Source organism: Dermacentor silvarum, chromosome 2 (assembly GCF_013339745.2).
Source record: "Dermacentor silvarum isolate Dsil-2018 chromosome 2, BIME_Dsil_1.4, whole genome shotgun sequence".
NCBI lineage: Eukaryota > Metazoa > Arthropoda > Arachnida > Ixodida > Ixodidae > Dermacentor > Dermacentor silvarum.
The window spans coordinates 222,684,627-222,710,745 of record NC_051155.1 but is presented as its reverse complement, the minus strand read 5'-3'; the positions used below and the strand labels follow the sequence as shown (position 1 = coordinate 222,710,745).

The 26,119-nt window shown below is 48.6% G+C and overlaps 1 protein-coding gene across 3 annotated transcripts in view; it reads right to left on the bottom strand.

Moving 5' to 3' along the window:
- Window positions 1-26,119, bottom strand: part of LOC119442718 (sodium/potassium/calcium exchanger 2-like) — a 248,524-nt gene that overhangs the window by 205,548 nt on the left and 16,857 nt on the right. The gene's annotated exons all lie outside the window — the stretch shown is intronic.

Sequence of the window (26,119 nt, the reverse complement as noted above, 5' to 3'; positions counted from 1 at the left end):
CACACTCTCTCTGTTTACGCTACCTAACGTCGAAAGCGGGCAAGACTGACAGGGAGCCGTGGGTCTGAGCTCTTAGGAGCATCGCTGATCAAATGCAGGGGCGGCACGATTAATAATGCTCTGGAGAACATCTTGCGACAGCGAGCTACTTGGGCTGCAGCAACAATAACAACCAAAGTATAGCCACCGTATCGGGGCACCGCGATATGAATTCTTGAGGGGCATAAAGCAGGCGGTCAACGAGTTCATGCGTGCCTTACGCCCGCCAGGCGTCTCTTGAGAATCGCAGGGACGGAAACAACGCAGAAAGACACACGCGCATATTTCACCGTTATCATCATCGTCACCGCGCATACACCCGTTTCATTAAGTTCGTACACAAAATGACGTGGTGCCCCATCAGTGAAGCATTTGGATCACTCCTTCCGCCTAGTTCCCGAGAGGCCAGGCCTGTAAGGAGGCCTCTCAGCGCGTTTTTATTGTCCAGGCCACCCATTCTTCGCCGTACAGAACTAGAGAAATCAACATGGAGCGAGCATATTGGCGTATGAGTCAAACACAATCTTGCTGACCATTGCGGGTTAATGACAGAGAAAAAAAAAGTCGCGAACGTCTCATACATGCGCTTGAGGTAATAACTTCACGGACGCATCATCAAGCGGCAGTACGCATCTACGCGTCTGCACGCGTCTGCCGGAAGTGGAATCGGGATAAGGCAAGCACGTAGACAGAGACCAGGGGCAGTAGACGGAGTCCTCAAACAAATAACTACTTGCGTCTCCGTTTTCTCTGCAGAAGACTGTCGTGGCGGGAATCAGTGTTTGACACAATCCAAATCACTAGCTCAATTCCCTGTTTCCTATCCGTGTTTTTTCTTTTATGTTATCTGTCTGTGCTTGGGAAATCTGTCTCATCCCGACGCTATACGAGTCGAGATGTCGAGTTGACACTTTGTCAGGATGCCGTTGTCAGGATGTGTCAGAAAGTGTCAGGATGACACTTTGTAGATTCAGCTCCTCATTTCTGCCTCCTGACAATACTTAGTACACTTTAATAATAATGGCCAAGTACTAATCTACAGGGAGCTATCGTAGAACACGTGATATCAGCATTTACTGCGTTGCTTTTGTTATTGTACTACGGATATTCTAAGCTGTTCTTGACGATCGAAAGACCGGCGATACAAATACGAGAGGGTAGAGGGGAGGCTATCTACATAACTCTATTACATCTTGAACGGGCACTCAACTTTGCCTAGGTGCAAAGAACATCAACAATGGAAGCGACTGCATTTAAAAAGGAACCTCTAAACTTTTCTTTTATTTATTTATTTATTTGGCACAAGAGCGTCGTAAACGGCTAACGAAAGTACGAAAGACTGCGCGTGGGCTACAGAATAACAACTGAATGAGCAATGTTGCGATATTAACCATCAAGTACCCGAATTTGACTATAGAAAGCAAAATGTGGCAGCTTCGTGAAGAGACTAGCCTATCTGCAACTTCCAAGCTACGTGTCTACTGCAAAATATTGATTATAACAGCGAAGTTATTCTTTTTCGAATCTCGCTGGTCGATGCTTCGCCTAGGGGCAGCTGGGAGCCCACATTCACGGGTCTTTAAGTCAACAGTGGCTTCATTTTCCCGGAACGACCTTCCCTCGTGCGTACGGACTGAGAATAGACACAGAAATTTGACTAAATAAACAACTCAATAAAAGAAAGTGAGAGCATTGTCAAAGCATTACAATTTCCTGGGCCAGTTCTCGTGTTTTGGTTTTCTGTGGACTGTATATATAGTTAGGGCAGCTTTCGGCTATGTCTCTCGGGAACATCTGGCAACAGTGAAAGCGAATCGTACAGCGCATATAACCTTAAATGGTCAGTGCAATACCACATCGCCAAGTATCTACTTACTTTTCGCCCATTATATGTCACTTTTCTTCCGTCATTTCGAAACGCGTCTGTGAATATCCCGGTGCAACACATTCGGCGATCGTGATACTCAGTCAGCTATCAGTAACCACGCTTCCCCTTCTTTTTTTCCTCCTTCTTGTTTCATTTCTCTGAGTCAGCCAGTAAATATTGTTCCAACTTCAACCGTTCATATTCAGTGACAATATTCAATGTCAGAACTTTGCACACTGTGACGTCGAAGTAAATACGAAACATCTCGAACGTATGGAACTACAGGATGGGAACAACGAGCCAGTTTAACTTCCAAGCGTTTCCTTTTATTTGCTCTATCTCTATTTTTCTCACTCTCTCTTTGTCCCCATTGTGTTCCCGACGGCGCTAATGTGATAGCAGTGATAGCATAAGCACGGAAACTTGATCAAGTCAGTATCGATTACTCCACGCCAACAGTACTACGCACTGGAAGAACGTAATGTCCTAATGTGTCGAGCGCTGTGCAAACTTGGCAACGGGTCAGGCATTTGGTTGCCTTTTTGCCATTTTCCAACATACAACCGCCATGTATGAATTGCGTGAGTTTCTGAATGAACAAAGTTAAAAGTTGATAGAGTGAAACGTATGACAACCTCTTGCAGTACGTTTCTCCTCCATACCACTCCCCTGTCGCCGCGCAGATCACCATGTTGGCTCAGACCTAGTGCCTATATGGCGTTCTACCGGTGAGCGAGAGATGATCGTTGGTTCGATTCTTGCCATATATATATATATATATATATATATATATATATTGTAAAGGGTTTGTTAGGGTGTGTAAAGGGTTGTTATATATATTATAAAGGGTTTGTTAGGGTGTGTAAAGGGTTGTTATATATATTGTAAAGGGTTTGTTAGAACTTGGAGCAGCGCAGCGGCAACAGTCAGACGAGGACACAGCTTTCAAGCACGAGCGCCATTGCCGAGCAAAAGCGATGGACCCACCAGCGTCTGGGCCCACTAAAGCCGGACCCACTATAGGGTCTCTCTTCGCTACAATTACCCCGGGAGTGATAAGGGAGCCATCCGGCGACCTAACAGCTCGTCAGGATGACAGGATCGTATTATGGCTTGGGGCGGTCGACATTGACAATGTCTCTACGACGGCGCTGGTCCGAACACGGTTCAACTCGTTCGATGACATAGTTCACGGGAGATGCGCGTTCGACGACGCGGTAAGGGCCTTCATACTTCTCGAGCAGTTTCGATGAGAGGCCAGGGGCGGTGAACGAGACAAAGCCACACAAGCACGCCGGGAAGCAAGGTGACCGCGGGAGTGGAATCGCCGCGAGTGCTCTTCTGGCGCTCTTGGTCGTTGTAAGTAAAGGCACGTGCAAGGTCGCGGCATTCTTCAGCATGCCTTGCTGTGACCGAAATAGGCGAGCCCTCGGATGCATCCGGTCGGTAAGGTAAAATTGTGTCGATGTTGTGCGACGGTTGCCGACCGTATAACGTAAGAAAAAGGGGCGAAAAGCCAGTGGTGCTGTAAGTAGCGGTGGTGTACGCGTAGATGACGAAGGGCAGAATGGCGTCCCAGTTCGTGTGGTCGGAGGCGACGTACATTGAAAGCATGTCACCGAGCGTGCGGTTGAAGCGTTCTGTGAGGCCATTGGTTTGGGGGTGGTGCGCCGTAGTTGCGATGAATAGCGTGGCACTCTTTAAGAATGGCTTCAACCACTTCCGACAGGAAGACACGTCCGCGATCACTGAGCAATTCCTGGGGTGGACCATGCCGCGGGATGAATCGGCGAAGCAGTAATGAGGCAACATCGCGCGCTGTAGCTGCTGGGAGAGCGGCGGTTTCGGTGGGTATATATATATATATATATATATATATAAAGAATAAAACAACTAAGGCTAGACAAGAGTATAGGCACCGTTCACCTGTAGAGAAGTAGAAGACATGCAGAATAAGGGGTCCAGTGTCTAATAAATATGCTTGAGTAGTGTTTGTTGTTCGACTTGTTGGTATGAATATTGTTGGTTCATCTTGGATGAAATGGCACAAAGGCAGATGACCCATGCGACTAGACTGCCGCCTGTCAAGTTTCGGTGTCGTGTTTCTTTGTGTCATTTTTTGCAAGATGAGCCCGTACCAGCCAGGCCAGCGACCAGTTCTACCCACCTGGCCATGATTTATCCAGAGCCGACCACTACGGCCTCTTCCATCGCCAGTGGATTGCGTTGGGACGTAAAACATAATGAATCAATCTACTTTTCTCAGTACTTTGTGCTCAGTATTTCTCTTTAGTAAGTATTTATTTTTTTTCTACCTCGTTTTCTTTCTTTCTTCTTTGCTTTGCTTTACTTTGTTGTTCTTTCTAAACGTTCATTTCGAATATCTGGAGTCTCACGCCAAGTGGGCTAGGCTAATCTCCACAGTATTCATAGGACTCTTTGCTGTTTTCCCCTGATAATGCGCAAAAGCTGCATCAGAAGGAAAAACCGCGACGGCATCATCAACTGTGCATGGATTCAGAGCGAGGATCACGAAATACCACGACTACGAGAAGAAATTGTATGCCGTAAGTGGTAGACGTGACAGTTGACTGTATCGCAAGGGTAGCGTAACATATGCGAGAAAAACACGTATTGCTTTCTTACATTTCTCATTCTGCAAGAAAGATACCCTATGAGAAAACAAAAACATAAAGAAACCAATAAAATGAAGCCATTTTTTTTAACATGAGAGGAAAAAGTAATTTATATAGGGGCAATCCCACGAATCAGCCCACGAATCAGCAGATGGTGTGCTCGGCCGCGTTCAAATCTGGGCGCCGAATGATAATTCCGAATCATCGTCGTTTCTCAGTCGCTTGCGAAACAACCCTCCCATTCGCATTGAACAACCGGGCCGACAGTCACGCTATGAACTGCATATATACGCTCGGCCGCACTCTGGCCATCCACTCGCATCACGTACCGATTTAAAATTCTGCGAGCGTCGCGCACCGCAAACATCGCAAAACTCGCGTAAAATCGAATCCTCGTCAGAGGAGAGCATGGTTATGAATCCAGGGTTGGCATGGCGTGCTTGGGCGTGCTGGTGGCAGCGGGGGTAACAAGGAGAAGAGGGGGGGGGGGGGGGGGGGAGAGAATAGCCCCGGAGATTCGTAAACGCCGATGACGCTCACAGCCTGGGCCGAAGATACGTTCCTGCAATTAGACCGCAGTCAGAAGGAGATCGCCCCACGTATATATATATATATATATATATATATATATATATATATATAGAGAGAGAGAGAGAGAGAGATTTTTTTCATCTCTAGCAGTGTGCTTCTGCGTGTCATAGCAATCAGCATGGGCCGTTATTCAGTGCGGGCCGCTAATGAGCCCCGGGGTGAGCCACACGGCGCGACCCCGAGCGGTTTCGACTGTGCCCATACGGCCTCTATATGACGTCGCGCATCGTGAATACAGCGCGGGCAACCTCCCCCGCTGCGGCGTTCTCGCGCGCTCATCATCTTTGGCCAGCGGCAGACCACGGCGACTGCGGCGCGCTGCGGGGCTGGTGGGCGCTGGTGGCCACCGCAGATTGAAGCAATTCGCAGCGTGCTACTCGGCAGGACTATCGATGATTGAAGGAAGAATTATCGCGGCGCCCGCGATCCTGCACCGCCATTAAGTTTTGCGAGAGATGCTTTTTCGTGAATATAATAAATTAAAGCGCCGTATACCACGTTTTTTTTAGTATATGGAGGGAAAAAAGACAAAGATGGATGCTAATTGGCTAGGAACTGGCGCGGAGTTTCGGTGGATGTCAGCGGTCGTATAGAAAGATTGATAATGGCCGCGGATATCCGGTGCTAATTGGTTTCGTTAATCGCTGGTTCTGAAGGTACAGAAAGAGGAATGAAAGTATCGTTAATTCGGAGAAGGAGGGGTCACTATTATGTCCTGTTTAAAAGGAAGGCCGGAAGGTATTGTCATTCGTTCATTCATTCATGTGCGCTCAAGATGCTTCATTTATAACTGGCGATGAAATGCGTGGCCGTTGGCAGTTCAAATCTATCGGGGGAACCAGATAATTGATTAGTTTACCATTTTCTTAGTCCCTCGTCATCCGCACAATCAGCCCTAAAATCGAACCAATTTTTCTCTTGCTGCGATAACTTCTGTAATAGTTAAGTTTTTACGCATGCTGGTGTTCCCTTTTTTTTTTTTTTTCCAAGGTCTTCTTCGTTGTTTATTTTCAAGGACTGGACAGGGAGACCCGAGGAGGTCGCTTAATGCGGGTAGGCATAGAATGTGCACTGCGTAAGAAGTAAATAAATAAATAAATAAATAAATAAATAAATAAATAAATAAATAAATAAATAAAACGAAGAAACATATAGGTTGCCATGACTGTGACGTGTAGTAGTAACCCACGAGTGCAGGCTTTAGCAACGTTCTGCTCAAACTTGAATCCAGGTATATATTTCCATTCGTCTAGCTATTAAACAAATGTAATGAAGCATGATTACGTCACGTTTGCCACAAAAAGAAAGCAAGAAAAAACAAACACTGTCAAATCGATCATTTCGCGCTACAGCTTGCGGAGACCAGTAGCGTAATAAAAAAATGTCACAGTTTCGCCCTAAGGGCGAAGCAATGAATGCGATAGCAACACAGCAATGTACGAAGTTGAGCGGCTTTGGTAGCAAGAACTGTTGTCGACGCCATCGGCGTTTTGCCCGCGTTACAAAATGCGTGCGGCGTTGGTGAGAGCCTCTGATATAAATAGGCAAGCACGTCGCCTCCCTTCCCTCCCCCTTCCCCCCCTCCCCACGGCCTCTCGCGCAGAAGAAGGCGCGTTTGCTCATATATGGTGATTGTAAAGGAGGAAAGAGAAAGCCCTTAAAAGCACGGCGCACGCGCGTTTGTTCTCCGCCTGTTCACTCCCCAAGATCGCGACTCGCACATACAGCGTTCGCGGCGCATTGACGTCATTCACGGCGACGGCGACGGCGACGGCGACGGCGACGCCGACGGCGACGGCGCGGCAGTGCTTTTGAGTGTCCGCTATCGCAATAAAAAAAAAGAAGAGAAAAGAAGGAGGAAGACGGAGACAGAAGTTTGTAAAGCGACGGCGTATAGCCTCGAAGCAGTATACTTCTGATGGATCCACATTGCCGAGTCAATCCCCGTATTACCGACCGTTCCTGTTGGTAACGCAGCCCGGTACACGGCGACGCTGTCAGCGCGGCGTGACGGATAGAGCAACTTCCGTTTCGATTTTTAAGGGAGAAAAATCCAGCGAGTAAGATGGGGGTGGCAGTGGAAGGGGGGGTGAAAAGAAGGTTCGAGGTTGCGCTCTCCCCGTATCGCATTAAACTGAGTGAATTCTAAACGGTGATGGATGTAGCTGCATGGATCCGTGAAACTCGACGACTGATGGATCAGCACGACCTTTTCCGCCGTTGTCGTTGCATCCGCTCGTCCAAGAGAAATAAAACGAAAGGAGGGAGAGAGAGAGGAGAGAGAGAGGAGGACCATAGAGTTTCCTATTCGCTCAAGTTAACATGACCTTTGGTGACGTCCCACCCTATAGCCTTCTTCGGGAGTGATATAGGAAACCGTGGCGAATAATTCCAATCGCAGGAGTAGAGTAGTAACTCCGCCTTCGTGCGGTTGGCAAGTAAATATCACCGTCGGGGATGCATTCCAGACAAGGGTACCCTAGGGGTTACATGTTGAAAACCAGTACAATCCTGGATGAAACTCGGTGAGCAGACCCTTAAACGCCTAATTATCTGGTAAAAATAATCATTAAGGACCGCGTAATTCAATTATAAAGATGAAATGGCGACCTTTATAGCTTTTCTCTGTAGACTTTCTATAAACTGGCAATTGGCTAAAGAAATAGGCAACCGAAAAACTTTTTGTATGTATAGACCGCGTATAGACCGAAAAACAGACAAAAAAGAAAGAGACAATGGAACGCCTTTTGGCAAGAGGAAACTTATAGACTGGGAATAGACAAAAAGGAATATGCACCTTATAAACTTGTGTCTGTAGACAATCTATAAACTGGGAGTAGACAAAAAATAATCAATACCTTCTCGACTCATGTCCATAGACAGTCTATAGACAAAGAATGAACAAGAATGAACAGAGACTATTGACTTTTGTCTATAGGTAGTCTATAGAGCGGAAGTAGACAAAAAGGAACAAACATCTTATCGATTTTTTTTTCTGTAGACCGACTACAGAATGGGAGTAGACAAAAGGTCATAGAAACCTTATCACCTTTTGTCAACAGACAGTTTGTAGATATTGTATATATACCAAGAGAGAGAGAGAGAGAGAGAAGTGATAAGGGGTTAAAAGGAGGGGTGTTAACCAGTTCACCAGGATGGCTTGGTGGGCTAGTTGGTAAACCATCTTGAAGGGGTAACAGCGCACACAGACGGCGACAGAGTGAAGAACAACAGGACACTAGCTCTGTGTCATGTTGCTCTTCACTCTGTCCCCCTCTGTGTGCGCTGTTACCCCTTTAAGGTGTTAACTAGGCTGAGCCCAGTTGGCTACCCTGCACTGAGAAAGGCGGACTGTAAGAAGGAGATAAATTCAAAGAATGCATGCACACACGCAATCAAGTGCTCATAATATTGGTGGAGAGAACGACGCTGCGATTGTCACGCTAACATTGTAATGACAGGAAGAACGTAGATTTGTCTAATATACGCGCTTATATGGCATCGAGCGTTCTTGTCGGGTTATTTATTACGCCTTATCAGTTTTCCAAATTTCTAACCGTATGTTGGTTACTCAAGGCGTGAAGGCAATAAGTCTCTGCCAGCACGAATATTCATCGCCGATTGGCACATTTGTAACGTCATATCTTGTTGAAACTTAGGACTAACGTTAAGAGACAGGAAGAGAGCGGTGTGGATCAGAGAACAAACGGGGATAGCCATTATTCTAGTTGACATTAAGCGGAAGAAATGGGGCTGGGCAGGCCATGTAATGCGTAGGATGGATAACCGGTGGACCATTAGGGTTACAGAATGGATACCAAGAGAAGGGAAGCGCAGTCGAGGTCGGCAGAAAACTAGATGGGATGATGAAGTTAGGAAATTTGCAGGCGCAAGTTGGAATACGCTAGCGCAAGACAGGGTAATTGGAGATCGCAGGGAGAGGCCTTCGTCCTGCAGTGGACATAAAATATAGGATGATGATGATGATGATGATGATGATGATGATGATGATGATGATGATGATGATGATGATGATGATGATCTTGTTGAAAACGAAAAAAATGGCAAAGCGACAAAGTCGTTTGAACATACAGAAGGACGCAGTTAAAGCCACTCCATGCACTATAAACATCATTCCCACACTAGCCGATCCGCCTTATATGCTTTCAGCTGCCGTATAGATCACTAGTGACAGATTACCTTCTAGTAATGTTTTTGTAAGAAACTATATGTGGTGAGGATGATGTGTGCCTTCCAAGCAAAACGTTCCAAGCAAAACGAGAGGGCATGTTCAGCGTATTTTTGCCGCGCTTGCCGTCAACATATTTCCTATCCTATAACCCGCCGGGCTACCTTAATTAATGGCTACGGTATTGCGCTGCTGAGTACGAGGTCGCTGGTTCGATCCCTGCGACGGCGGCCGCATTCCGATGGGGAGGGAATGCAAAAAAAAAAAAGAATGCTCGCGTACCGTGCAATGAGTGCACGTTAAAGAACACCACGTGGCCAAGATTAATCCGGAGCCATCCCCTTGTGGTGTTCCTCATTACTTGCTGGGCAGTTTCTGGACGTTAAACCCCACAATTTAATAGTCTCATTTCCTCGTATAGTCGAGATAGTCGGGTCTCTTTCGGGGATCACGGCTTAGTGCAAAGCGGATCACCGAATCCGTGCAGGGAAGCCTCTCTCGAGCAGCCGATGTTGGCACGTGTACTGCAAGCCACGAAACTGCAGAAAAAAGAACACGGGGCGAAGGGTGCGGATGACGCAAATGGCAAACTGACCTGCGGTCTTCTAAATGAAGAACCTGACGGACTGCGCCGCGCATTACTCATTCACGCGGTGCCTTCTTCTTTCGCGCTAACTACAAATGCGCCTCGCGGGCTCTGACCTTAAGAACTAGGGATCTAATTAAATTGTCTTCCGTGCGTCGAAGAATAATGCAGAGCGCGGGCCTTCACGGGGGGGATGACGGTAACAATGGTAATCCCGATGACGTTGTTGCTGATGCTGTTGCCACTGATTGTTTTATTTATTTTTTTATCTTTATCGGCATGGAATGAGAGGAGACGTTCGCACATTACAGTTGCGCCGAATGCGCGATATCTCCCTCTTGAACAATTACCTAAGGTACAGTAGTTAACATACTCCAGTTTCCAACATGAATAGAATAAGTTAGTCCACAGCAAATCGACGCAAGTGGTCAAGGCAAGACCGTGGTACAATATACACAAACGTTTCATTGATGGATCCATCGATCGATTGTCTGATCATCGAGTGTGCGTGCGTGCGTGCGTGCGTGCGTGCGTGCGTGTGTGCGTGCGTGTGTGTGTGTGTGTGTGTGTGGTGTGTGTGTGTGTGTGTGTGTGTGTGTGTGTGTGGTGTGTGTGTGTGTGTGTGTGTGTGTGTGTGTGTGTGTGTGTGTGTGTGTGTGTGTGGTGTGTGTGGTGTGTGTGTGTGTGTGTGTGGTGTGTGTGTGTGTGTGTGTGTGTGTGTGTGTGTGTGTGTGCTGTGAATGTTGGCAACATCTACAGTATGCCACCGGCTTCTCCACAACGTTTAATTATTAAATGAATGAAGGACAATGACGTGAGACGTGAACCATTCATAATAGGAGTATCTCGGTACGAATTCTTGGGGCGTAAAACCCCGTAAATTAATCGCGTGTTAGGTCTCGTTATCCACATCGTCAATTACAAAGTCCATTACAAGTCTTCTTTTTTATTATTGATATGATATAAGGAGATGTTGACGCACAAATAAGGCGCCGGCTACTCCTTAGCTCTTGATTGGCGGTCTAACCTACAACATACAGAGTTCAAGATTACATGTCAAACAACCTTCTCATACAAGTACTAGAACATAAATACTTTTCGTATACCTGAGCGTAACATTGAAAACTGTGCACGTATGTAGCTCACGTATGCAGGACGAAACGCTTCCTCGCCATACAGCGCACTGTGGCATGCCTTGCTTAAACCTCGATTCTTGTCGCGTGCAGGGCCGTACCGTATCCCAGAGAAGCGGCGCTCATCGATTGCAGTTTTCGCGGAACTAGAAAGGGACAGTCAGCTGGCCGTGATGCCCACGGGGTTCCGCGAAGGAAGCCATATTTAGAACACACGCAGAAAGAGCAGCATCGAGTTGACACAGCGAGCCTGGTTCAAAAGGGCACGTTGAATAGGGCACGCAAGGAATGCGCAGATCAGAGAGCCGCGGCGCTTCATCATCTTCAACGGCAGCATCCTATTTATGTCCCCTGCAGGACGAAGGCCCAAATTATCAAATTCAAAAGGGTTGCAAATTCAACTTCTTGGTACATTGTTGGTAACTTGGGAACTGGGCGGGACGACGCAGCGTGAAAAGTATTTAAAGGCCATCTTATGACTGCAAATCTCTTTGCCGCGACAAAAGTGCGTTCATGCGGTCAGCGCGGGGGTAAAATAGAGAGAGAGAGAGAGAGAGAAACTCTTTATTGGAAGGCAGAGACGGCAAATGTGGGGGTAAGATATTCTTAAGGGGTGATCACCGGCAGTGTGAAAGGTTAGATTGATCTTCGAGCAGGAACACTACACCATCCGTGCATGGCATATTCATTTCCTACCACAATCAATCAATCAATCAATCAATTGATTAAGTCAGGGCATCTTATAATGACAACTAATCAATGACAAACGATCAGGCCTCCGGTAACGACGACTTCCAGGATTATTTCTCGTAAACGAATCAAGTTTCCCAATCTCCAAACATTTGTAAGCGCGCACTCCACAGCCGACCTTGCAAAACACAGCGCAACTGCTTCTTCAGTGGCATCTCTGACGAGACGAATTCTTCTAATTTCCACTCCACCCTTTCAATAAGTCGTTCTTCTTAGAGTACTATCTCTCGTATCGATAATGACAACTCTCGTGATGGTCTCTACAAGGGAACAACTCTCCGCACATATACCTTGGCATTTAGGCGCCCTTATTAGACACTAAGGTGCCTCGATGCCAGCGCCGCCTCCAAGCGTGGTATCGAGGCACCCTAATATAGACACCGCAGCGAAAGCACCCGAGCGTGTTACGCTAGAACTACGAGGAAGGACGTCACAAATGACCCTTGCCCAACACATCCCTCAGCCGGCCGCGCAGGTTCCTGCTAAGAAATCCGTGACAATAAGAACGTTCGTCTTTTGAAAAGGTCGTTCTCGCTAAAGAACGTTTGGAACAAATGAAGGGGATCCGATTGGGGCCTCTCGGTGCCGCGTTCCCTCGATCTCGCCGCTTATTCTTCTTCTTCAGAAACACCGACGTACGTTGAAGAGGTGGAGCCGGCAAAAAAACAAAAATTACAACTAAAGGAAAACGGAGACAATGACAGAGAGAACAGCCAGCACAGCCCACAATCGACGAGAGCCGCGCTCATCGCATTACGAGCGTTCGGCATTCACAGCCGCCGCCGACGACGACGACGACGACGACGAACAAGGAGGGCGCCTTGCGCATGACACGTCGTCTCGTCTGAGAAAAGAAAAGGAAAGAACAGAAGAAAGAAATCGCGCCCGTGAACAATTTCTAATGGAGGCGCGCAGGGCTGCTCTGGGTGAGTCTTCGGGACGAGACCGCTTTGACCTCGGCAGCCCTAAGAAGAAAAGCCCGAGAAGAAAAGGGGAGCAATGTGCGCGGAGTCTCGGATCGAAAGCAAGCGCCCTAGGCGCGAGCCCAGCCCTCGTCCTCGCGCATACTATACGCACTGGCTGAAAGCGCCGGCGGAAACAAAGGGTTGTAGTCTCCCTGCTTGCTGCTAAACGGCACTTTCGCATGCGAGGAACAATGGCCGTGGTCCGCGCGAGGCGCAAGAAAGATAAGCGAGCCGTCGAGGTGCGTGAGATGGCGCGAGCCGTGGCTGCCTTGATTGCCGGGGTCCCGATTCCGTGCCCATCGTCCAACTTGCCCTCGTCCTTTTCGATCGCCGTTCCCTGAGTGAGTGCGCGCGAACGTATTTTGCGCATTTCGCTGTTTCGTATCGCCGCGCGTTGTACAGCCGTCCTGCGTGCCGCCGAACTGTAGAGGCAACTATAGTGAATTCACTGAAGACACTGCTGATTAACCATTTTATTTACAAACGACAACGTTTGTTTACTGCTACCTGTACGTATATGTATGTATTCCTTAAGCCCATAACGAAAAGCATCAAATGCGCCAGTAGTTTTTAGAGGAACCAGAACATTTCATATGGATAGGCTTCTCTCAAAACATAATTTGTGAGAATACTGAGCGTCAGCCCCTGTCCCCGACAGGAGCAACGGGTCCTACAGAGCTGGGGGCCGCGATCATGTAGCGATGCCTTTCCCGATGCTATTCCTTTTCGCGCTTCATCAGTGGTCAAAGCGGTGCTCCGCCTGCGTCATCATTGGGATCAGCTGGCCATGAACGATGGATGATAAGAGGGGCATAGAATCGAGCGGAACGCATTTCTACAATATCCCCGCCCAGGCTTCTTTGTTCGGTCGTCCTTGGTGTAATAATAGAGAGAGAGAGAGAAAACAATTATTTAGACCATCGAGGTCATTGATCTTGAGGACGAGTGGGTGTGTCCTCATTCCAGGACTCCACTGGCCATGGCTGCTCGACGTACTTGCTGGACAAGAGCTTCTTGTCTCGCCAGGGTATCGCCGCTCAGCTGTACCTCCCACCGCTCAAATGACGTGTTAGGCGTCTTTAAATGTTGAGGTTTGCCCCCGCACCCCCACGAGATGTGAAAGAGTGTAGGGTGTGTGTCGCCGCACCAGGGGCAGATGCCGCGATATGTTTGTGGGTATATTTTGCTGTATCTGTGTAGGTTTGGGAATGTGTTTGTTTGGATAAGTCAAAAAGTCGCAGTTTCGCCCGAAAGGCGAAGAATCGATTGCGATAGAAAATTAGTAGACAGCTATTCGAAATAAGGATAGTAGTTTTATCTGCCGTATAAAGTTGTAAATATTCGCATACTAACTAAATAAACAAGCATGGTGTCACGCGCGCACAGGTAAACATGAACACATCTCGCTCGATGACCGCGGCAGCTCGTGAAAACGCTGGAGTGAGAAAGCGCGCCAGCGGCAGCGAGCAAATTGACCTTCGCGCTGGCTCTCGCTTCAAGGCGAACTAAACGTCGAAAGCGCTGCCCATACGAAGCTATTCCGGCACTCGGCGAATGCACTTTGGCCCATCGTAGGTCGCTTTGAAGATGAGGCTCCCGCGGGCGCACACTTCGGCCGCGTCGCAGATCGCTTTCAAGATAGCTCCGTGAGCAGCAGCCGCGTAAGCAGAACGCACCCTCCCCCCCCCCCCCCCCCCGGTCTCCGTCGCCTCCTCCCCGTGCCTCGCGCGTGAACGAAGACCGTGCGCTTCCGACCGCCTTCCTCTCTCGCGTGCGTGAGATTAGGCTGCGGTTGCCGGCTCACCCTCGCACGCTTTCACTCGCACACACAACGCACGTCGCGCGGCGACGACTTTATCGCCGTTGGACTTTATACGGAACATCACTACGACGGCGACAGCAAAAATGTGCTTGGAGTGTCCATATAATTGCTATCGCAATAAAAGGTGATCTTCAATGTGCCACTTGGTCCCCAAGTCTTGAGGGCTAGCTGCTTAATCGTTCATTTTATATGCTCATTGTGTGCATGGCGCCAGGAATGCATACGTGTATGGCGCTATTTGGCCATATCTGGCCCTTAAGCGAATAAAAACTACACGTCAATCAATCAATCTCATAAGGTGTTTTTAAAAAATTATGATCATCTCCTCACCGAACTGCTGTCAAACTCAGCATACCACGACCGTTTTTCGTCCCGGCATTTAAAATATCCTGCGACTGTCTTTCACTGTAGAGCTTCGGACAACACGGGAGGTTCTAACCACTTCGGAGCGCAGCGCCGTAGCTTCAGTGCTCTCTTCCCGGTAATTAAACGATTCCGTTTATAGGAAATTAAAAGAACCTCGCTGCAAAGTCGACGTTTCAACGACGTGCGAACGCAATGAAAGAGGTGGCGAGACCGTGGCGCTCTCGTTTCCGGACGCGCAAGCGCTCAATCCTCGACCGCTGCTCACATTCCTTTTTTTGCGAACGGCCACTGTTTCTGCCAGCGGTACTATTATAGTGGCCCTTTCGCACGAAAGCAGTCAGACTCGTCAGGCGCTTTCGCGCGCTCTCGAGCTCGCCGTTTAATCGCAACCGCACCTCTGGGGTGGCTCCTTAGGAAGAAGAGAGGTGGGGTAATGAAAGGAGGACGGCAGAGGGGGAGAGTGGGTGCCTAAATGCGACCCCCATTGTGCGTCTGGCAGGTGAAGAAGGTCTGAGTGCGGCACGAAGGAGCCTCTCTTTTACGAGTGCGTTTAGGACGTCGTTAGACGAGCTGGCTTCCGTGCTTGTCGCCGCTCCTCAAAGCTGAGTTCCCTCGAGAGAGAGAAGAGAGAGAGAGGGAAGCAAAGGGGTGCACTTTTAAGCGCACGTGCCTGCCACCCTGCGTAGCATAACGACAGGGCTCGGAAAGCCGTCACCTCGGCGACTACGGCAGAAGGTGTGCGCGGTTTTTATTACGACTACGACGACGGTGCCACTGCTGCCCAGCAGGTTGTTTGCCGACGCCGCCGTGGTAGCGCGCATTAGGGGCAAAAAAAGAATTTCATTTTGTCGGCTTTGTGCGGGAGATCGAGGAAAGGGAAGTAACTCTCCGCGTGTCAGCCCCGACTTGTGTTTGGAAAGAGAGAGAGAGAGAGTTGTTGCAGAGACGGTTACTAAACGACAGTGCTCCCAAGGACGTGCTTTTCGGGAAAGGTGCTGGAAACGGGGAAAGGCGTCGTGGCGAAGTAATAGGTTGCACCCGAAGGCTTGAGTCTCGAGGCAGGAGCCGCGCTTACATGAATGCGACACTAGCGTATACCGCATTTGTTAACGCATCAAGGGGATCGAGCACGACAGCGTTTACATTTGGCGCATTCCCCGTTCGTCAGAAACAAGCCGGAGTTTATTTCCGGCGAGCGCGTTTGGCCGGTGAGTGGAGGAGAGCAAGCGCCGGCGGCCGTCACGCCTTTTCTCTCTCTCCCTCGATACGTTTACATGCACCGTGTGAGGCGAGTCTCGATCTACGCTCCCCTGGCACACTAATACAATTCGCCTTCTTGGCACATTACCGCCGTTTACGCGGACGTGGTGTGCTAGAAGTGCGATGCGATGCGCCACTGTCGTGTTTGTGAAAACGTGGCTAGATGAAGCGAAGTCAATGAAGGTCCCGTGTAAGGCCGTCGCGGACCCCACACATAGCCTACACTTACTTGTCCGGCTTCTTATGCGTCCAGGAGATTTTTTTTTATCTTACTATATTACCATTCTTTTTTTTTTTGGGGGGGGGGGGGGGCGTATTGACATAACTATCACTTTGGTTTGTCGTATTCGTGACTGATTACGTGTTATCACTCAAGAACCCACCTCGAGATTCAGTTCAGAAAAGAAGTGACGATCGAGACCGCTTAATTTTAACGGTAACGGAAAAGACGATTTCGCTCACTCAAAACCATTAGGGGCTAAGTTATATACACACTGACGTAGTGCTACATCCGGGTGTCGTTCTCCTTGCCAGTTTCTTTACTTGTCATAAGGAAATACAGGTTCGCCTTAACAGCAACATTTAAAGCAAACAATTTCCCATTTTTTAGAGCGCAGCTCTTAGGCGCCCGTTCCTGCGGCGAGCGGTGGCGTCGGCGTAACCGAGCGAACGAACACAGCGAAGGATGAAAGAGCGAACGCGGAGCGCAACGGGGGATGAAAGACACAAGGAGGAAAGCGGTGGAGGAGGATGCAGTGGAATCATGAGGCGGAAAGCGGAGGAGGAGGCTATGGCGAAAGTGTGAGAAGAAAAGCGTAGTGCGGCGACGATGGTTGCGAGATGGCGCCAGAGTAGCGCGCGTCGTCTGGTAGGTCTGTCTGGGGCAGCTGCTGTGAATCGCGCACACGAGTCACCCATGCGCTGCCTCTCGCTATCTCCAGGTTAGCGAAGCAATCGCGCCACACTTCCCTCCGTTTCCAACGTGCCGCATGAGACAGACTGTCCGCGCCAACTAATATATCGCGAAATCAAAACACGTATAGAGCTGCGCTCAAATTTCGCATTAGGTAGTATCGTAATCGTGGGTGATTTTTTTTTTTCTGCTTTGCTGGTGTAAAGTATTCTTCCTTTTCGTTTCGCTGGTACATGCTCGGGGGTTAAATGAAAATATCGCAATATGTTGATGATATGTGGTGTTTTCAGGCGCAATCGCAATATGTTAAATACATTCATACAAATAACTTCATAGTTTTAGGCAGGCTTTCCAGTTCTCAGTACGCGTGCTCCTTGTCAGTCAACTTGTCGAACCTCCGACATCGCAAACTGTCAACACAGAAAACAGCGTTTCTTTTCAAGTATATTAAGAGATGTATAAACATATACGTATATGAAATACAGTCACCCCATTGATTGATTGAATTTTGATTGATTGATTGATTGATTGATTGATTGATTGATTGATTGATTGATTGATTGATTGATTTCATCCTAAAGCAAAAACTGAGCAGTGAGAGACGCCGTAATTGAGGTCTATGGATGAATTTCGTTGACATTGGTTTTCTTAACGCGTACCTAAAATGTAAGTATACAAACGTTTTTCCCTTCTACGCCACATTCGAAAATGACGCGTTAAGCTCGGGTTGCTTTGGGAACGCTGCGTTCGTGCAATCCTTGGGGCCAGACGCAAACTAAAAACAAGTGACGTTGGGGTGTACTCACTGAGGCATGCTCAGTGTTTAAGTAAAGCAGTACCATTTGTTATTGCGACATCATTTTGTCGACAGACGCTTCACCACGGCGACAGCCATTTGTCATACGGTGTCTGCAACAAGTATATATATATATATATATATATATATATATATATATATAAACAGCAAGCAGAGAAGAAGAAACGCCACTCTAGACAGCATCCACCAAATGCACGCGCAGCATTAGCCCGGGCGACAAACGCCCGTCTTTCGCAACCTTTGACGCAGCGTGGTGGAGGGAGGGTGGAACGCGCTACGAGGCGCCTTCTCGATTTACACGTGATGTGATATCACGCTGCCATGCACTGACCGTCACTCAAATACACACGCAAAAAAAATTATAATAACCCTGTCTCTTCGTGTCGTCCTTAGATTGCAGGACACGCGGGCTGCACCACTCGCTCGCGATGAGACCCCCGTACACCGAAAACAACCGAGCTTTTCCCCGAATGTGTGTACAACTCAAATCTCGCGTGGGAAACTTGGCATTCGGCGCGCAACGCGTTTGAGTTCTCGTCCGAGCCGCTTACGCAACGGAAAAGGCCGCCATTCATCTCCTGCCGTTGGGAGGTGTCGTTGTACTCAGTTGGGATATGCAAGAATGCAACGAAGCGTTCAGAGAAAACAAGTCGTTGAAAAGGCGCTTCAAGCTCCTCTGCATGCACCTCTAGTGAAGTAATGTCACCTCTTTATATATCGCGAGGTCGGGACAATCCCCCAATAGGTGTCTCATAAAGTAGATGTCCTATAATCATTTTACAGCATGACTTCCACAATCGAAGACAACTCTGACTAGGGACATCATGCATAATATTCTTGTTCTTCCAGCCTCGTGCCTCGAGGGAATATCAGCGCAATATATGTTTTTCGATTTCTCGTACAAGTAATATCCGTCTCTCTGAATAATCCAGCTCAAGGACTATAGATTTATGTTATCTGAAACCGACTATTTTTTAAAATCCAATGGAACTTGAAAATGATCACCCTGTAAACGTTCAGTTTTCTCGAGATGTTAAACCCTATGTACGGTAGCAAAATACGACGTCGCAGCAAGTTCCGAGCCAAAGGCTTTCTTCATTGCCTTCGATTCGCTCCATCCTTCATTCCCCTAGCTGTTCTTCTCTAGATTCTCGTCAGTGTATCTCGTTTATTTTCTTCTCCTTCCAACCTTAGGTTCGCGACCCGTGTATCTTGCGACACAAGCATTCAGGGGAACAGCCCTCGCTCTCCAAATAGATGCGTGGAAAGTGTTCGCCTCTCTTCGAAAGAAAATGCCTCTGAAGGATTTTACCTACGCACACACAAGCACAAATACACACGTACACACACAAGCACGCACGTTTGAAACCGTGATGTGGCACTTTTCCAAAATGACGGCATTTCAGGGCCGTTCCGGAACAACTGCTCAAAACTTTCTCGAGCGGCAAATCCCGCGAACGACCATGCGCTCGACAGAGAGAAAGCGCGCGCGCGCACCCCGCCGCGTCCTTATACTCCTAAGAACCCATTCCTTCATGGACACCCCCTCCCGTCCCAACCTCTCTCTCTCTCGCAGTGTTTCTTACGAAAGAAACGGGAGCGGGCCGAGCGAGACAAATGGCAGGGATACGTTTCAACAACAGGCGTCGCCCCGGCCAAGACAAAGACTAGCCCACATATATACACGCACGCACAAACAACAAGAACCTGAGTGTGCGTGCCGTAAAACACGCACACTATAGCGACGCACGTGTAGTGACGAGCGTCAGGTTCGCACTAACAGCAGCACCACCACCAACAGAGAAGCAGCAGCAGCAGCAGCAGCAGCAACGGCGGTATACGAAGCGCGGACAAGCAAGCAGACTGCTCGTTTCCAACAATGGATGGCGCCTGCTTTAGTTTTACGCCGCTGGCCGCTCTCGGCTTCTGTCTCCCTCCCCGGGGTCCTTCGGTCTTTCCGCCATCCCTTCCGCTCCGCGCACTCCGTTATTTTTTTATTTTTTTCTTTGTGGACCGATTCACGCCACCAGCCCGCCCACGATATCCGCGTACGGATATCGTCTCTGTCCTTCGTCTCACTCCTTCTCTTCGTCCTGCCGTGCTTCGGCTGCGTAGCATTTTCCGACCACCAGCAGCAGCCGCACCACTACCGTCCTTGCGCCAGTTCTGGCGTCAAGGTTGCCGGCAGAGAGACGCACCTCCACCCGCAGCAGCCACCAGCACCACCACTGGGCCGCCCTATCGATTTCCCGATTTCTCAGCTCCGTCCCCGGTCGCCACTGTTTCTTGTTGCTCGTCGACTACGACCCCTTCTTCCCTCGTCGCTTTCAACTGCCTTCCTCTTTTCCTCCCACTCTTCCTTTTCACTTCTGTGCACAAGCTCTTTACTTTCTTTCTTCTTTAGGCCAAGGGTTATATAGCTTCCTTCTCTCCTGCTCCGTATAGCCGTCGTCGACCGCCCTTTCAACGCCCCGCGTTCTGCGCACTCCTCTTCCTTAAAACCGTGCAGTGTGCCGATAGCTATAGCTCGCCCCCATGCTAATCGGGGGTCCCCGGGACCCTACGTAAATGCTCTCCTCTCGCGGCAGCCGTTTCTTAGCATTTGCGGCTTTCGATCTTCTTTGATTTCTCGTTGTCAACGGCATCGAATCGGTGCTGAAGCAGCGCGCGCAACATTCGCAATACTTGATTTGATTTCATGTCCCACTATAGGAATGGCAATATTCGACCGTTCCCGCATAGTCAAGCTTTACTTCCTTTCATCTGCTTCTTCGTCCATGCGCCTGCACACTTGCTCTCTTCATTCTTTTCATGAAAACCTGCCGTAGGTGACTGCCATGGTCAGTGGCGCACATGCGCGTGCACAATGGCGTTGCGGACTTTTCAGTTGAAATTCGTCAAACGCAACAACAAAGGGAACACAGTGGCACCCAGAGCAAAAAATTCGCAAGGTAACTGCGATGCAAAAAAATAAGGCGAACAGCAGTGAGGCGGTACCTCTATGCCATTGGTCGTGATTGGACGCATCTTGGCCACCTCATCAACTGCCTATCTCAATCAGGCCGGGGGTTGCTATTACAGCACACTAGCATATATTGTCACATATGTTCTGGTACATGTACTACCGAGGGCACCTAAAAGGTGCCAATCACCACATAACAAGCCGCATTGTGCATCATTTACTCCTGACCTGGACGTGCATTCATGAACAAGAAGACGCCAAATTAGGACTCAAGCGCTCGCGCTCGTGCTCCATTCTTTGACAATCGCGTACGAACACCTATGTTAATTTGACGTTGCCGACTCTAGCCTCCACCGCGCTGCACCGTTTTCTTCAGGCCGAGCCGTTCATGTTTTTCTGTCTTTCTCTGCCTTTGCATCACTCTCTCTTTCATAATTACTTTGCTTGTTTTATTTTCGTCCCTTTGATGTCATCTTACCTGGCGCTATACTCTCATACGTCTCGCAGCAGTGCCTCCTTTGCATTCAGACAGGGAAAACGAAAGACAGAAAGATGCCCGAGTGAAGTGCTGCCGGATCTGCTCGCAATGGAGGCGTATTCGGTCCCTTCCGTGCAATCACGTGGACAGTGACTCGCGGCAACCGCGGAGACGACATGAGGTGACGTGCCCCTTTTGTCCCACCTTCCGACGGGGACCCTTTTGTGCTATGGCGACGGCCTCACGCTCGGACCCCAGGCTCGCATTGTGGGGTTCCCGCCCCATCGGAGTGCGGTCACCGCCTTCGTCCGTCTCTCTCCAGAACTTGCCCATTGTTCGTCGACTGGCGACAGACGTTGCCAACCTTCCGAGTTTCGCGCTAATCAATCGGTCAATAAATGAGCCACTCGGCTGCTTCTTCGATTGGAGCTAGTTCCATTCGTTATACGAGATTCGTTTTCTCCTCATATTGTGCTGACGTACCGAGCGCCTGCATATGAGCGGCACTTGCCAGCTCTGCCATTTGCCAATTCTACATGAACGTGTCAGCTTCACCCTTTCTCTTATTTCTTTCCGCCTTTCTCCAACTGCCCTTCTCTAGCTCATTTACTTTCCGTACTGTATTACGCGCCGACCGTGAATGTAATCCGCCTGATCTCATTGCTTTTCTCGGAACAGCTCTGTCAGTAGCCATCTCCTAGAAATGTGCTTAGAGGCCAAGCTTGTGGAACGTCCTTCTATGCATTGCATTAAGGAGAGGTATTTGTTTTATTTTTGGTCATATCAAATCAGAAAGAAAATTCGGCGGCGTTTGCTACCCCGTGGGTCCTTTCCGTTTATCGGAGCGTATATTGCGATCCCTTGTCAGCGATGTGAACGTGCTGTCAGCCGCAGAACAGATATTTCTCGACCACGCTGTCGAGACTTGTGAAATCGCTCCCGGTATGTCATTCGCGCAGGCTTTTCTTTCGTTCGCATACACACGCGATTTAGGATCTCTCCGAGGAATCTTGGAACGTTGCTGTGTCGCGTATACGGAAGCATTGCAACGAGATATCAGAACAGGAGAAGTCTTACTCCTGGTGGCATGGCCTTTCGTGTAGACCGTTAAAATCACTGTGAAACTGCGACAAAGACATAATACAAATAAGCAATGATCAGTTCTTTATGTTCAATTGAAATATAAGACGTTTCATTTTTTTTAGGAGGGGGGGGGGGGGTACAAAGGCTTAATTGTCCTGGTTGTCCAGGACCATTCCTTGAGTTGCGCTCAAGGCAGGAAGATTTCGCAGTGAGTGACGATGCGAACAGTGCGTGACGTCACATGTGTGCACCATATTGACACGCGTGCTCTATAGGCAGACGACGACGACGATGGGGGCATTAACGGACTCCGTCTAGTGGGTCAGTGGGATTCTTAGAGGAAGAAGACGTGTGTCTCTGTTCTGTTTTGTTGGAACAGGTCGTACTGTGCTGTTCTTGAAGAATGTCTCCCTGTCTCCTGTTCGCGTTGTACCGCGACACTGGTGGAGGTGCGGGGTACAACGCGAACAGGAGACAGGAGAACGCAACATAGACGCAACATAGACGCAACGTAGACGCAACAATCAAAGCCCAAAACGTGCGGTAGTCTATCTCGAGACTATACTACTTCACATTGGCATTACCCACCATAACTGACAGAGGGTTGGTGAAATCTGTTAAGAGCCTAGACAGATGAAATGCTAATGTCATTGTCTATGGTGATTCGAAGCAGTATTCTTGAATACCTCGCACACCCATAAGCGACATTCAGTAAAAGCCTTGTACACGTTCTATAGATTCAAGGCGAGTAGCAGTATGTCGTCTTGCTCACCGAAAAACGATATGCACGTTGCCACCGCCAGTAATTAAGGCACGTCACCATCAGCAAAAACCTACAGCACGAATTAACCCTAAACGTCACCACCATAAGCCTATTTTCGAGCGAGATACCGCTTTCTAGAACAGTTACCCTGCAGTGAAATGTAAACGGAAATCAGGAGGCGACAGGTAGGTGACGCAAGTGCATACCAAGTAAGCTTGAATTGCATATATGTGAACGTCGCGCAGCTCGTTTATACTTACGCGTCAAGGAGCCGCTTTACCATGCTGATGACAAAAGAACAATGAGCGGTTATATTTAACTAGCCATGGTTAGTCAAACAATCACAGTACTGTAGCTTCCAGACATGTTTCTTTCCTTCCTTCTTCTCTCTCTCTCTCTCTCTTGCTGTAAAATTATATCCAGAATATTAGGGCACGTGCCCTGACACCAGCAGCTGTGCTGCGCCATTGTGCAGCTCTAAATAGAAGACAAACGAGTTTGAGGTCGTCTGGAGCAGCGTCGTCCATTAATAAATGCCGAAGCTATAAACTACCCTGAGAGCGATCACAGCGCAGGCTCACCTGGCCATTCGCTGACTAAAACCGTATAGTCAGGCTAACTCTAAAAGACACGGAATAACATGGAAAAAAAGATGATCATAATAATAACACGGAGATATTAATTAGGTGTGGCGGCCAGTTTGCTAACGTATACGGCAATATAGTATGAGGACGGCGGCAGGCAATGCACCGGCTGTGATGCAGCAGCCAACTGCAGTGACGCGGCAGCCCTGCATGCGGTTGCGCGAACTTCTCCCCTTTAAGCGCATACGTGCCCCTGCTGCTTCCAGACATATGTTACAGCACCAGAGCAAGTGTCCACAGCTGTAGCTTAGCCACAGGTCGTCAAGCTCACTTCTCCAATCGCCGTGACAGAGCGCTATGGTCTTTTGCGAAGCTATTGTGCGGTCATCCCATCCAAAAATATGCGTGTTGTTGTTGGCTGCCGCCACCGGCTTCGCTGAGTCTTTGAAAACGGGAGGTACCCCGTTCACCAGCCTGGCTGGTGCGCAGCTAGGTGCAATGGTGTCTTAAATGTACACGCATACAAATTCTAATATAATCGTGTGGTCATCCCAAGTTGACTACAATAACCATATGGTTTTGACAGGGCCCGCCGTAATCGTCGGTTCAACTCTACTCAGGATTCACACAGACTGGAGGGACGGGTTTCTCTCTCTTTCTCTGTTTTTATTTGAGAGGCTTGCACTGACGATACGTGCTCAAGAACCAATGCCATAAATTAAGTCTCTTGCACAGGTAGGCCGCCTTGAGGAAGCGTAGAACCGCCCTTCCATGGCTAAAACGTGCAGACGAGTAGTGAGCTCGTTAATCGTCACTTGGCCATCTTCATTTCAGACAGTGGTCGAACGTGTAAATAGGTCTAATTTTGTTTTGTAAATCACCAGCTTACTTCGATGATTAGGTGCATGAATTTCAATGATGGTGCACAAGACTAGTGGAAGCCAGAGTTGATTAAAAATAATCTGTGCAGAAGAAGGACACGCTCACGCTTGAACCAACTAGATGAAACACTATTCCTAGAGTCTGTTGATATATATCTGCAATTTTTCAGCTACTTAGATAAATCCCCGTTCCTGGTCTCTGCATACATATCTACACTATGTCTTAACAATGCGGGCGAAGGTCAACACAATGGCGGTGTCGTCCTGCTGGTGCTTCTTTCATCTTGCGAAGAAAATTACTTCCGCATGCATACGCACACAAACAAGTGCTCCTAGAATTGCTTCAGGAACAAGGACTCCCATTCACTTACATTCATTCGTGACATTCACCATCGATGATTTCGGCACCATCTTTTTTTTGTTTCGCTTTGACATAGAAGCTCTTGCTTTTTAAAACGATCAATGTGTTGAACGACCATGAACGAGTTGCGGACGAAAACAGGATCGACAGCTCGCCACATCGTGGCATCCTCGCGCGGCTAGAGCCCTCGTATCGATCTGGCCCGAACCCCGTCAATAATTTCAGCCCGAAATAACTTGAGCACCTGAGCAGAGGCTCCTTTACAGCTTCATGTTCCCACCCCTATACCAACGCTGAGCTCTTCGCAGACTGCGTGACAGTGCCCAAAGAAACAATTCTGTTTTGTGTGTGTGTGAGTGTGTGTGATTTTCTTTCCTTTCCTTTTTTTCCCGTTTTTATACTTATTTTTCTCTCTTTCACCTGTCGCATCCCTTTACCCCTCCCCCAGTACAGGGTAGCCAACCGGAGATAATCTCTGGTTAACCTCCCTGTCGTTCCTTTCCCTTTCTCTCTCTCTCTCTTTAAGAAAATTGAGGCACTGCTCATGTTTGTGCTCCCTGGTACTCGGCCTGCAGCAAAGCTTTCCAAGAGACTCACTGATGACATCCTCCGGCGGCAGGCAGCGACTTTTGCCTTTCTTTTCTAATGCGTCGGGCGAGCACACTATAGTGACAAGCAATGCGCCGTTGCTGACGTGTGTACTAGCCGCACTCACATCAACAGCCATGGCTGGATTTTTGTATATAACAAGAGTGAGATTCGTCTATGTTGTTGAAGAGCGGACGTCGCGTCATTCTTGCTGAGGAAGCAGTTTCCACGGCGCGTCGGCGTATAGTGATGGGCTGGCACAGCACTTTCTAGGTCGCAACTAATTAACAGAGCGGTTAGCCTACCTGCTTCTTCTTCTGACACCTACTTCCCATCCTGCATCCCAGTTCTTGGTTGATGTTTCATTTAGTTCACCTTATCAGCTATCCACTGCTTCCTCATCAGATTGGCGTCAAGTTCTTCATCAGCGGTGTCCTGCCGCCTTTCCTGACACCTAACTTGTTTACTTTTACGGCTTTCAATTC